Source organism: Herpailurus yagouaroundi, unplaced genomic scaffold, assembly GCF_014898765.1.
Source record: "Herpailurus yagouaroundi ecotype Mexico unplaced genomic scaffold, PumYag 188, whole genome shotgun sequence".
In the NCBI taxonomy this organism is placed as follows: Eukaryota; Metazoa; Chordata; class Mammalia; order Carnivora; family Felidae; genus Herpailurus; species Herpailurus yagouaroundi.
The window spans coordinates 39,760,199-39,775,614 of NW_024412419.1; positions in this window are offsets into that span (position 1 = coordinate 39,760,199).

Genomic DNA, 15,416 nt, shown 5'->3' on the forward strand with positions numbered 1-15,416 from the left:
GAGCGTCCGACTTCAGCCAGGTCACGATCTCGCGGTCCGTGAGTTCGAGCCCCGCGTCGGGCTCTGGGCTGATGGCTCAGAGCCTGGAGCCTGTTTCCGATTCTGTGTTTCCCTCTCTCTCTGCCCCTCCCCCGTTCATGCTCTGTCTCTCTCTGTCCCCAAAATAAAAAATAAAAACATTGAAAAAAAAATTTTTAAAAAGAAATAACCAATTGCTCCCCATTTCCTGCAGCTCCAAGTCCTAACTCTAAGCTGCATCTACACTGGTCTGCCCGGTGTAGTAACCCATCACAATCCCCCCATCCAAACACTGGATGTTTTCATATTTTCAATGTGAAGTAAGCACAGTTCATGTTTTTTTCTTCTCCCGGAATGCCTTTCTTTGTCCTCAGCCATTCAAATCTTCCCCCTTTCTTCAAGTAACAAGACAAGTCCTACTTTATTGGTACCTTCTAGATCTTGGCTTGCACTCTTCAATATGGTAAGTCACCAACTCTATGTAGCTTTTTAAATTAAATAAAATTAAAAATTCAGTTCCTCGGTTGTACAGGCAGCATTTCAAGTACTCAGTAACTACATGTGGCTAAGGGCTTCTGTTCTAATCAGTATAGAGTGAACACTATCATCACTGTAGGACGTTATATTGAACAGTGCTGATCTAGACCATGACTACAGTGGAGTTACCAGCCTGCTTCAGGACTGCTATAGGACTTCTCTGTGTTAAGTCATTTAATTTCCTAAGTGCATAGTGCTCTTTTCTTGGTTAACTTTTCCAATATGTTCCTTGTTTACTCAATTAGATTGTTAGCTCCTAGGTCGGGGCTGATGTTTCTTTTTTATTTAATCAGAATAATAAAGGTGTTTTAGGTGTTAAAGGAAAGAGCATAAATAAGAGAAGAGGCTTCAAATTTAACCAAGGAGAGAAAAATAGTACTTGTAAGGGCAGAGATCTTTATGTTCCCTCTTTAGTTTGTATTGGCCCTTCCTACCCAGTGCATAATTGCTTTAAGCCTATACCTTGATTTCTCAGAGTAGGATCTGTAGAAGCAAGAGGGGAAAAAAATCAGTTTTCAGAACAACTGCAAATTATTTATCTATGGTTGCATTTTTACCACACAACAAAAAAGAATTCACACACAAGGCACCTGGGTGGCTTAGTCCATTGAGCATCCGACTTCAGCTCAGGTCATGATCTCACGGTTCGTGAGTTTGAGCCCCATGTCAGGCTTTGCACTGACAGCACAGAGCCTGCTTTGGATTCTCTGCCTCCCTCTCTTTCTGTCCCTCCCCCACTTGTGCACACTCTCTCTCAAAGATAAAGAAACATTAAAAAAAAAAATTCACATACAAACACAAACAAAAACCCCACTCTAGTATCAAATGGACTCCTGCCCCACTTATTCTGTTCAATCTGGAGAACCTCTCATTTACAATCATTCTGGACTTTGGTCTTTCCCTTCACTTTAAATTGGATTCTCTGTAACATGTAAGTATACATGAATGAAAAGAAAGGGAAAATGTATACCCTTTGTCTTCTGACCAAAATACATATTCATTGTAAAGAAATAAGAAAAAAAATACATAAATATTTTGTGATCTCATGAAATCACAGAAGCCAGAAAAAAATGTTTTAACATTTGGGGTGAATTTCCAAAATTTTTCCTGTGTGTGTACATATACCCATATGTGCATTCTCATAAAAGATAACTCTTTATATATATATATATATATATATTACAAAATATATTTATATATATATTACAAAATATATTTTGTAAACTGCTTTTGTTGTACACTTAACATTTCTCTAAGAAAAAAAAAGTTCTTAGAACTGCTTTTGTTTTTTTGAGTAATCTCTACACCCCACATAGGGCTTGAACTCATGACCCCAAGATCAAGAGTCATACACTCTTCTGACTGACCCAGCCAGGTGCCCCAGAACTGCTTTTGACATCCTTTGAAATGTTTAATAGCTGTTGCACATAACTAGAGCTTAGCACTCACCCTTATTCAACATATCTCATATATATTTTATTTCATTCTCATTTATACTTAAAAACCTGAAATTACACAAAGGCAAGATAGAGAAAGTCAAGGGGCACATGGGTGGCTCAGTTAAGCATCTGACTCTTGATTTTGGCTCAAGGCATGATCTCACAGTCATGGGATCAAGCCACACATTGGGCTCTGCGCTGACAGCGCGGAACCTGCTAGGGATTCTCTCTCCTCTCTCTGCCCCTCCCCTGCTCAGGCTCTGTCTCTCAAAATAAATAAATAAACTTAAAACAATATGAGAAAAAGTCAAAATTTCATCTTTCAGATTTGAGACTATTTTTAAAAACTGCTTTAAAAATGTACTTTCATGAAAAATACACTTAAGAAAGATTGTTTCTAATCATAATCATTAAAAAAGACCTTGTAGAAAAGATCTTGCTAATTTACTGACTGTTGTAGCTCATGGTTAATATAAAAGTAAGAGTAAACTGACAAAATGGATAATGAAATACTGAATTACAAAAAATATTCCTTCTCATCACTTAAAAAAAGTCAATGTTCATCATTTTCAAGCTAAAAAAATCTCCACACATTGCTGGAAATTGTTACTAAGACCACTTTAATAAGTAGGTAAAAGTACCACGACAAGCAAAAAATATCCTTGTGAATGTTTTCCACTTCTTTTACATCTCCTGTGTGGTTTGGGGCACATTGCCACTTAAATGCCTGTCTGCTGGCTGGTTAGATGATACTCGCCTGCCATTATGACCTACTGTTAGGAATTGGATGGGCAGTGTTGACAATGACTTGTCTTCTGTATCCACCGCCCCCTTCTTCCAACCCCACTAATGTTTGTAACAGACTGCCTCTCTCACCAGCAAAACTTCTCCAGTATAGCCTTCATTGCTTCCGGGAGCCAGGACACTTGTAATTTGTTGTCCACCAATTAAGCTATCCCCCTTATGGATCTCTGTGAGGATGGTGTGCAGGCGTTGCCCTCATTCATGGGGACCAACCTTTAGGGAAGTATTTATACCTTTTGTACCTGTCCCCACCTCCCCAGATGTTATTGGCCCAAATCTTTTTCTTTCTGGAATCTGGGGTGTCTTTCTGTACTTTATTTCCTGCTCGCTCTTTTGTATGCTTTACCAGGTGTAGCAGGAAGGGTGCTAACACTGTAACTCTGAAGTAATTCACTCAACCCCTCCCAACCTAAGTTTCCTTATCTATAAAATGAGAAGCTTGAAATAGATGACCTTTTAGGTCCTTCCAGTTTTAAAATTACAGAGATGCCGATGTTTATTAAGCAACATGTGAGGTGTGTGACACAACCAAACAGGAATGAACAGATGCACCCTCTCTGCTTTTGAAAGCTTTGAGTCTGTATCATTATTTCCTCATTATGGAAATGCAGTGGGATTTTTTATTTTTTGCTTTATTTAGCCCTAATTATAATAATAGCTACCATTTATTGAGTGCTTACCATATGCCAGGCACTTTGCTTTAAATATGTGATTATCCAAAGCAGCCTTTTGAAGTAAATATTATTACAGTTATCCCCATTTTACAGATGAAGAAACTGAGGTATAGAGGGGTTAAGTAATTTCTCCGAGATTACACAAATAAGACATGGTGGAACTGGAATTTGAATTCAAATCTGACTCCATAGCCCACAAGCCACTATGCCCCCAAAAAGCAAAGTTATGCTTTGTGATTATTTGTTAAGCACAGGATTTCTACTACAACAAAGGGTCATTTACCCTAGGTAGTGTGGTTTGGTATCAGGAGCTCAGGACTAAGAGTCACAAAAATTGTAACACTTCTACTTACCAACCTTAGGCAAGAACCTTAACCAAACAGCCTTTATTTTTTTTAATACCAATATCTGCTCTACCTACCTTGTAATATTGTTGAGAGTAATATTTATATTTATGAAGTGATATGAATATATAGTAAATATACACTTAACCAGTAAATATGAGTGTGTGTACATATATATGTATATACACGTATATATGTATACACACACTCATATTTACTGGTTAAGTATATATGTATATATGTATACAATATATACATATGTATACATATTGCATACATATGTATATATGTATACATATTGTATACATATGTATATAATATATATATGTATACAAAGCATTCTGTAAACTATTAAGCCCCATAAAAACTTAAGGTATTGTTATTTCTTCGTTTTATGTATGCATTTGATTCATCTATTTAGGTATCTTCCTGTGCATCTGTTCAGTGCAGAGTCTAGGCTGTAAATTGCTACAATACAAGATTCATGACTTTTGACAACCTGGGGAGATTCTAGGTAGTAAACTAAGCAAATATTTAAAAATGGCCTTTGGGGCACCTGGGTGGCTCAGTTGGTTAAGCGTCCAACTTCGACTCAGGTCATGATCTTGCAGTTCACAAGTTCAAGCCCCACGTCGGGCCCTGTGCTGACAGCTCGGAGCCTGGAGCCTGCTTTGGATTCTGTCTCTCTCTCTCTCTCTCTCTCTCCCCCCCCCCCCACTCATGCTCTCTCTCTCTCTCTCTCTCTCTCAGAAATAAATCTTAAAAAAAATAAAAATAAAAATGTCCTTTTAAGGAGACTTCCAGTTCAACTGACATGAAGTAATCCCATTCCTCTGGGTTTCCCTAAAAAACCCTAGACATGGCACAAAAACTAAGCACAGTAATATTTAGGAAGGTAAGAAGGTAAGGAGAAGTTGGGCTGCATAGGAATCTGGAGACTTGAAGAATGACACAATGGTAAGTTTCCTGGTTTCCTTATTTCTTCTCATATCTCAGAGCACTATAAAATCCTCCAACCCAACACTATGAATGAGCACACGCAATAAAAGCTCAGCCTGTTCTCCCTAGCCAAAGGATGGAAAAAAGAGTGGCCTAACAAAGGAAAGCCTTATTGGCAATTTTGTCCTACTTAAGCCAAAGACAGAAAAGCTACATGGTTTTCAGCAGAGCTGAGCAAATAAGGAGTTAATTTTCCATTCGATCTTTCATAACACATGGACGTGAGAGGCAGCATTCCAGTTCCCTTGCAGGATGGTTTTGGCATAGGTGGAGTGGGGAGCTGACCTTCCACCTCCTGCCTGGCAAATGCAGGTGGTGCTCCATTTTCCCCAGCAGGTGGTATCAGCAGATTGATAGGGGAGCTGAGTTTATGCCCCCACTCAGATGCAACAAGACAGTGGGGGTTGGTGCCCACTTTCACTGGGAAGTTGTCAATGGAGTAAGGGGAGAGCTGAACTCCTACCCCACCCATTTGCAACAAGGCAGTGTGAGTCAGTGCTCCACTTTTGCCAAAGTGGTGTTGGCAGGGCTCAGAGAGAAGCTAAACATACACACCCAGCAGCCCATGTGCTAAATCTCAACAGGGGACTTCCTGCTTTAAAAATAAACTCATAAATAATTGATTAAAAAGGATCTAGAGCTTTATAATATAATACAGTAAAACCTTGGATTGAAAGTAACTTGTTCCGCAAGATAAACAAATATTTCTAATAAATTTTAACTTGATAAACGAGCAATGTCTTGCAATACGAGTAGTACGTGATGCCAAACATCACATGATCACAACTGAGCAGTTTTCCTCTCTCTCTCTCTCTCTCTCTCTCTCTCACACTGCGGGATTGTGGGTGATTGCTAATGAAATGTCACATTTCTGCGAAATCCTCAAGAGGAGGCAAAAATCCTCATTGGATACATTCGTTGTTAAATTTACACAAAAAGAAAAAATTCTATTCAGCCAATAGATAGCAGTAATTCCGTTAGTGATAGTGAAAGTTGTTCTACACAATAACCCTCCTCTCTCTTGTCTCCCTCACACCAGCCACAAAGGTTTTCAAAGGTAAGTGCAGATTAATTTGTTTATTTTTCTTTACATTTTATATTTTTGCTATTTTATATTAAATCATATAATTTTTATATGAATATTTTTGGGTTGTAGAATGAATCATCTGAGTTTCCATTTCTTATGGGGAAATTAGCGTTGATATACAAGTGCTTTGGATTACAAGCATGTTTCTAGAACGAATTATGCTTGCAAACCAAGGTTTTACTGTATCCAAAATGTCCAAGATTAAAAAAAAAGAAAAAAAATCACTCATCCAAGAATGAAGAAAATCACAACGTGAATGAATGAGAAAAGACAATCAATAGATGCTAATAATGAGATAAATCAAATGTTGGAATTGTCTGATAATTATGTTAAAGCAGCTATCATAAAAATGCTTCATCAATCATTTACAAATACTCTTGAAACAAATTGAAAATAAATATTACAGCAAAGAAATAGAAAGTATAAAAAAACGAAATGAGGGACGCCTGGGTGGCTCAGTCAGTTGAGTATCTGATTCTTTTGTTTGTTTATTTATTTTTGAGAGAAATAGAGCACAAATGGGAGAGGGGCAGGGAGAGGGGGAGACACAGAATCCAAAGCAGGCTCCAGGCGCTGAGCTGTCAGCACTGAGCCAGACGCGGGTTCAAACTTACAAACTGTGAGATCATGACCTGAGCTGGAGTTGGACACTTAACTGACTGAGCCACCCAGGCATCCCTTGACTCTTGATCTCAGCTCAGGTCTTGATCTCAGGGTTGTGAATTCAAGGCCCACGTTGGGCTACAAGGCATGAAGCCTACTTAAAAACAAAAAACAAAACAAAACAAACCAGCAACAACTAATTAGAAATTATAGAACTGAAAGATACATGAGTAAAATTTAAAAAAAACCAAAACCATAAGAGCTCAGTAATAAAGTGAGGATAAGAGAGTTTAGAATCAGTGAACTTGAGGAACAGACCAATGGAACTTACTCAAGCTGAACTATTGGAGAAAATAGTCTGGAATAAAATTAATGGAATCTTAGGGACTTTGAGATATATAATTTAAAAAAAAAGTAGCAATCATATCATTATCACCAGAGGAGAAAGAGAACTAAAAAACTATTCAAAGAAATAATAGTTGAAAACTTTCCTAACTTGGCAAAATACATAAACCTACAAATTTAAGAAGTTATTTCACAAAAAAAAGACAAACCCAAAGAAATCCACTCCAAAACATACAATTAAACTTCTGAAAACTAAACACAGAGAAAATATTTTGAAAGCAGCCAGCAAGAAATAACTTTACTTATAGAGGAACACCAATATGAAACACAGCAGATTTCTTACCTGAGGTTCTGTGGAGGCCAGAAGGAAGTGGCACAATATTTTTCAAATATTAAAAGGACTGTCAACCCAGAATCCTATACCCAGTGAAATATTCTTCAATAATGAAAGGGAAATCAATTTTATTAATTTTTAGTTTATTTTTATTTTTAAAGTTTATTTATTTTGAGAGACAGCACAAGCTGGGGAGGGGCAGAGACAGAGAGGGACAGAGGATCCCAAGCAGGCTGTGCACTGACAGCAGTGAGCCCAATAACCGTGAAATCATGACCTGAGCAGAAGTCAGAGGCTTAACCAACTGAGCCACCCAGGCACCCCAAAAAGAATATTTTCTAAACAGAAAGACAATGATAAAAGAAGGAAACTTAGAACACCAGGAAGAAAGAACACAATAAGCAAAAATATTGCTGTATACAATAGACTCTGCTTGAGTTTTATAAATTTCTAAGTTGACAGTTGCAAAAATTATAACACTATTTTATGTGGTTCTAAATGTATGTAAAGTAGGGGCACTTGGGTGGCTCAGTCAGTTAAGCGTCCAACTTCACCTCAGGTCATTATCTCATGGTCGGTGGCTTCAAGCCCCACGTCAGGCTCTGTGCTGTTAGTTCAGAGCCTGGAGCTTGCTTCAGATTCTGTCTCCCTCTCTCTCTGTCCCTCCCCCACTCACTCTCTGTCTCTATCAAAAAATGAATAAACAGCAAACTATATATATATATATATGTACACATATACATACATATATATTTAAATGTATATAAAGTAAATGTTTAACACAATTATAAACAGGGAGGGTATTTTTTACCTGTTGTATAGTTTTTTTGGTGATTGCTCTAGGTATTACAGTATATATACATATCACAGTCTACTGGTGTCATCATTTTACCAGCTCAAGTATAGAAGCCTTAACTCCCTTTATGTCTCTGCCCTCCCTGTTTATAATTGTCTTAAGTATTTACTGTACATACATTTAGGGGCACTTGGGTGGCTCGGTTGATTAAACATTTGGTTCTTGGTTTCAGCTCAGGTCATGATCTCACAGTTTGTGATTTAGAGCCCTGCATCAGGATCTGCACTGACAGCATGGAGCCTGCTTGGAATTCTCTGGCCCTCCCCTGCTCTCTCTGTATCTCTGTCTCTCTAAATAAATAAATAAATAAATAAATAAATAAATAAATAAATATTTTTTTAAATACTAAAAGAAATAAAATAAAAACTACTATAGACAAAGGGGAAGTGGGGAGTTACTGTTTAAGTGGTACAGAGTTTCTGTATGAGATGAAAGATTCTATAAATGGGTAGTGGTGATGGTTGCACAACATTGTGAATGTACTTAATGCTCCTGAATTACACACTTAGAAATGTTTAAAAATGGTAATTTTTATGTTATGCATATTTTACCAACAAGGAAAAAAATAGGTAAATTTAAAAAACACTATAGAAGTGCCAATCAATTTTGCAATATATCAGTGTATCAAATCAACACATTGTACACCTTAAACTCACACAATGTTGTATGTCAATTATATCTCAATAAAGTTGGGGAAAAACACTATAAATAAATTAGAATTTTCAAAAATGTTCAAGTAACTAACATGATGGCAGGAAAAAAGAAACTACAGAAATGGAAAACAGTACACACAGAAAACAAATAAAATGGCACAATTAAGTTGTATCATATCAATAATTACATTAAATATTAATAGTCTAGTATACCAATTAAAGGATAAAATTGGAAGAATGATTTAAGAACATGGCCTAACTGTATGATGTCTACAATAAGGTCATTTCAAGTACAATGATAGAGGCAAGTTAAATGAAAAGGATTTAAAAAGATACATCATACAAATGTTAAAGGAAAACATGAGTGACTATATTAATATCACATATAGAAGACTCAAGAACAAAGAAAATTATCAGAGATAGAAATGGCCATATTGTGATAAAAGGGTCAGTTCACCAAGAAGACATGGCAATTCAAAATATGCATGCACCAGACAACAGAGCCGCAAATAAAATGTGAAACAAAAACTGATAGAACTAAAATAGGTAAATTCACAATAATAGTTGGAGACTTCAACACCCTTCTCTCAACAGCTGGTAGAACAACTAGACAAAATCAGCAGGGATATAACAGAACTCAACACCAACAACCAGTAGGATCTGGTCAACATTTATAGAATACTTCACCCGATAATAGCTACATACATATTCTTATCAAGTGCTCATGGAACACATACCATAATAGATCATTTCCTGGGCCATGAAACAATTCTCACTCAACTTAAAAGAAATGAAATTAAAAACAAAAAGATGAAATCATACCAACTATGTGTCCAACCACAATGGAATCAAACTAGAAATAAGTAACAGAAAGATAACAGGAAAATCTCCAAACACTTGGAACTAAGCACACTTCTAAATAATGCATGGGTCAAAGAAAAAGTCTCACCTCAAAGAACTAGGAAAAGAAGTGCAAAACAAACTCAAAGCAAGCAGAGGAAGGAAATAATAGATATAAAAGCCGGCAGCAATAAAAGTGAAAATAGGAAAACAATAGAGAAAATCTATAAAAGAAAATTAACCTCTAGCAAGATTGACAAAGAATAAAAGAGGCATGACACTAATTCTAAATACCAGGAATGAAACAGGGAATATCACTACAGACCCTGTAGACATTAAAAAGATAACAAGGAAATACTACTACAACTGTATACATATAAACAGTTCCTCAAAAAAACACTCAACTACTGCAACTCACTCTATATGAAATATATTATTTGAGTAGTCCTAAGGCTATTAAGGAAATTGAATTCATAATTTTGAAACTCTCAAAAAAGAAATCTCTAGACTCACATGGTTTCACGGAGAATTCTGCCAAATCTTTAAAGAGTAATTAATGCCAATTCTATACAATCCCTTCCAGTTTAAAATATGAGATGATGAATACTTCACAATTCATTCTGTGAAACTAGTATTACCCAGACGCCAAAACCAGATAAAGATAGTAAGCCAAAAGAAAACTATAGATCAATATCTCTCATGAGCTTAGTTGCAAAAATGCTCACAGAATAGTAAATTGATTCCTGCAATACATAAAAAGATTTATATATTATAATGTAGAGGGGTTTATTTTAGGAATACAAGGTGGGTTGAATGTTCAAAAATCAACTAATGTAATCAACCATATCAACAGGTTAAAGAAGAAAAATCATATGATCATATCAATTGATGCAGAAAAGGCATTTGGTAACATCCAACATCCATTCATGATTAAAAGCCTTAGTAAGCTAAGCATAAGGGGGGAATTCCTCATCTTGTTAAAGAAAGACTATAAAAACCTACAGCTAATGTCATAACTACTGGTGAAAGGTTAAAAAGACTGAATACTTCTCCCTAAGATGTCCTAGAATGTCCACTCTCACCACCTAGTGAAGCGACAGGAAGTGCTAGCCAGTTCAGTAAAGCAAGAAAGAGAAATTGGAAAGGAGGAAATAATACTGTCCCTATTTGCCAATAACATTAGTATCTATGTAGAAAATTCCAAGGAATCTACACACACACATACACAGTCCCAAAACTTAATAACTAAGTTCAGCAAGGTCACAAGATGCAAGATTAACACACAAACCCCAATTATATTTCAATATACTAACAACATTAGTTGAGGAAACAAATTAAAAACAATGACATTTGTAATTGCTTCCAAAGAAAAATGCTTAGGTGTAAATCTTATGAAACGTATACAGGGTCTATATTCTGAAAATTATAAAATACTGATGAAAGAAAAATACCTAAATAAATGGATAAATATACTGTATTCATAAATTGAAAGAGTAAAGATGTCAACTCCCAAATTGATTACTATAGATTTAATGAAATTCTGATTAAAATCTCAGCAAGGTATTTTGTAACATAGGCAATTTTGCTGTAAAATTTATATGTAAAGTTGTAGGAACTATAATAGCTAAAACAACTTTCAAAAAGAATAAAATGGGAGGAATCACTCTATGCAATGTTAAATCTCAGTGTACAGTGACAGCAATCAAGACTGTATGGTATTGGCACAGGGATAGACACAAAGATCAATGGAATAGAATAAAGAACCCAGAAATAGGCTGACACGAATATGCCCAAGTGATTTTTAACAAAGGTGCAAAAGAAATCAATAGAGGAAGAATAGCCTTTCAGCAAATAGAGTCGTAAAGTATTTCGAGCATTCATAGCCGCCCCTTCCCCCCCCCCCCCCATAACCTTGATATAAGTCTCACAGTTTTTACAAAAATGTTATCAGGGCACCTGGGTGGTTCAGTCAGTTGAGCATCTGACTCCTGGTTTTGGCTCAGGTCATGATCTCATGATCCAACCCTGTGTTGGGTTCTGCGCTGACAGTGTAGACCCTACTTGGGATTCTCTCTCCCTTTCTCTTTGCCCCTCCTCTCTCTCTCTCTCTCTCTCTCTCTCTCTCTCTCTCTCTCTCTCAAAATAAATAAACATTAAAAAAAAATCCCAAAACAGATCACTGACTTAAATGTCAGACAATACAAAATTTAAAACTTAAAAAAAATAGGCAAAAATCATCGGGACTTAGGGCTAAGCAAAGAATTTTTAGATTTGACACCAAAAGCACAAAACATAAAATGAAAAATTGATTAAGTTGAATCTCATCAAAATTAATAACTTTTGCTCTGTGAAACATCCTGTAAAGAGAATGAAAAAGACAACTATAGACTGAGAGAATATATTTGCAGGCCACTTATCTGCCAAAGAACTTGTATCTGAGTATATAAAGAACTCTCAAAACTCAACAGTAAAAAACCAAACAATCTAATCAGAAAAAAGCAAAGGACATGAACATAATTATCACTGAAGAGGGTATACAGACAACAAATAAGCACATAAAAAGCTGTCCAACAATCATTAACAATTAGCAAAATAAGAATTTAAACAATAATACCACTACACACCTGTTAGGATGGCTAAAATAAAGTATAGTGATATACCAAATGCAAGTAGAGATGCAGAGAAACTGGATCACTCATACATTGCTGATGGGAATGTAAAAAGATACAGCCATTCTTCTGAAGCAGAGTTTGGCAGTTTCATACAAAACTAAACCTGCACTTGCCATGTAACCCAGAAATTGCACTTTTGGGGCATTTATCCCAAAGAAATGAGAACTTATGTTCACACAAAAACCTGTACACAAATGCTCACAGAAGTTTTATTTGTGTTAGCCCCAAACAGGAAACAACACCAATGTCCTTCAACAGGTGGCTGGTTAAAAACAAAAACAAAAACAAAAAATGTGGTACAGTCATACCATAGCATACTACTCAGCAATAAAAAGGAATGAACTATTATACATGCAACATCCTGAATGAATCTCAAGGGAATTATGCTGGAGTGTGGGGAAGCCAGTCTCATAGTTTCCTTTTATATCACATTCTTGAATAATGAAATTCTAGAGATGGAGAACAGATTTTGAATGTTGCCAGGGATTAGGGATAGTAGGAGGGACAGGCTGGCTGTGGCTACAAAAGAGTAATATGAGGGATCTTTGCGATGGAACTCTTCTGTCTCTTGATTGTGGTAGCCACACAATTCTATATATGTAATAAAATTGCATAGAAGCTTGCCTGTGCACACACACACAAGTGCATATAAAACTGGTGAAAACTAGAGGAGAAAGCAGGAAAAAAACCTCTCTGGCCTTAGCCACAGCAATTTCTTACTTGACACATCTCCAAAGGCAAGGGAATTAAAAGCAAAAATGAACTATTGGGACCTCATCAAGATAAAAAGCTTCTGCACTGCAAAGGAAACAATCAAAAAAACTAAAAGGCAACCAATGGAATGGGAAAAGATATTTGCAAATGACATATCAGACAAAGGGCTAGTATCAAAATCTATAAAGAACTCACCAAACTCCACACCTGAAAAACAAATAATCCAGTGAAGAAATGGGCAGGAGACATGAATAGACACTTTTCTAAAGAAGACATCCAGATGGCCAATAGGCACATGAAAAGATGCTCAACATCACTCCCCATCAGGAAAATACAAATCAAGACCACACTGAAATATCACCTTACTCCGGTCAGAGTGGCTAAAATGAACAAATCAGGAGATTATAGATGCTGGAGAGGATGTGGAGAAACAGGAACCCTCTTGTTCTGTTGGTGGGAATGCAAACTGGTGCGGCCACTCTGGAAAACAGTGTGGAGGTTCCTCAAAAAATTAAAAATAGATCTACCCTATGACCCAGCAATAGCACTGCTAGGAATTTACCCAAGGGATACAGGAGTGCTGATGCATAGGGGCACTTGTACCCCAATATTTATAGCAGCACTTTCAACAATAGCTAAATTATGGAAACAGCCTAAATGTCCATCAACTGACAAATGGATAAAGAAGTTGTGGTTTATATATACAATGGAACGCTACTTAGCAATGAGAAAGAATGAAATATGGCCTTTTGTAGCAACGTGGATGGAACTGAAGAGTGTTATGCTAAGTGAAATAAGTCAGGCAGAGAAAGACAGATGCCATATATTTTCACTCTTATGTGGATCCTGAGAAACTTGACAGAAGACCATGGAGGAGAGGAAGGGGGAAAAAAAGTTACAGAGAGGGAAGGAGGCAAACCATAAGAGAGAGACTCTTAAATACTGAGAATAAACTGAGGGTTGATGGGGGCGGTGGGGAGGGGAAAGTGGGTGATGGGCCTTGAGGAGGGCACCTGTTGGGATGAGCACTGGGTGTTGTATGGAAAGCAATTTGACAATAAATTTCATATTTAAAAAAGAAACTGGTGAAAACTGAATAATTCTATGGATTGTACCAGTGTTAATTTTTGGTTGTGATATTGCACTATGCAGTATCTTTCTGCATTATTTCTTATAACTGCATGTGAATCTACAGTATCTCAAAAAAAATTTTAATTGGCCTTTTGAGGTAATTATGATGATGAAGGGGGAAAGGCACCACTCCTTTTATGTCCATAATTTTTTTATGTTTATTATTTATTTTTGAGACAGAGAGAGACAGAGTGAACAAGGGAGGGTTAGAGAGAGAGAGGAAGACACAGATTCTGAAGTAGGCTCCAGGCTCTGAGCTGTCATCACAGAGCCCGAGTCGGGGCCCAAACCCAAGAACCACGAGATCATGACCTGAGCCAAAGTCAGACGCTCAACCGACTGAGCCACCGAGGCATCCCCTATGTCCATAATTATTATATCTACAGCCACTTCTCTTTGTTTTTACTTTTACTTTGGTTTACTTTTTCCAATGATTAATTCTGAGTTATGTTTTTTTTATTTTTTTAATTATTTTTTATTTTTTATTTTTCTTAATGAGTTATGTTTAATCCCCCTTTTTCTCTCCTGTCCATTATCCTGTCAAATAATTAATACATCATTTGGATCTGATGCAAGATTATTTAGAGTTACATTTCAATATAAAGACTTGTGGTTCTCAAAGCTATGACTGATCTTCCTCAACATCCCAAAGGCAGGGAGAGCATTATGGTTGTTGGGTACTCTTCAATAGCACATGGGAGGTGTGTAAAAAGCGTGCTTTTGTTACTACAAAAGACAAATGCCTCCATTACTAATTCTCTAAATCACTTTGAGTGTTGAAACCAATGGGGATATTTTTCTGCTCAACTCATTCTGAGCTCCTGCCTTTGCCCTTGGTTGAGAATCAGGCATTATTCTTTCTAAAAAGAGTAAAGGCTTACTAGAATTCAGAGTGTAGCGTTTACCAATAGAAATAAAGGTCAGAATATGAAGAAGACCACATAACTGATTACAAACATTTGAAAGGAATAGTAACATATATCCTTGGCAAGTATAGTGTTGTTTTTGCCCCCCTACCTTAGTCTATGCCATTCCAGTATGTCTGGAATGCCTTCTTTCCAGAAGGCATTTTGCTTAAGTGTCTGTGAATCCTTCTGACCCCTTTATCCTATAGATACAATCATTCCTTATGCTGTACTTCTTCTATAAAGAGTACCTACTTCTATATAAGTATGTATATAAGATGGAAAGAGGTACAGTACAGTGATTAAGAACTTGAACTCTGAAGCAAAACCAAAACACTCAAACCAAACCAGGTTTGAATCCCAGCCCCACTAGCTGTGTGACAGTGAGCAAGGTATTTAACCTCTTGTTGCTTTAATTTCCTCATCTATAAAGCGGCATGGGAGTTTACCTCATAGAGTTA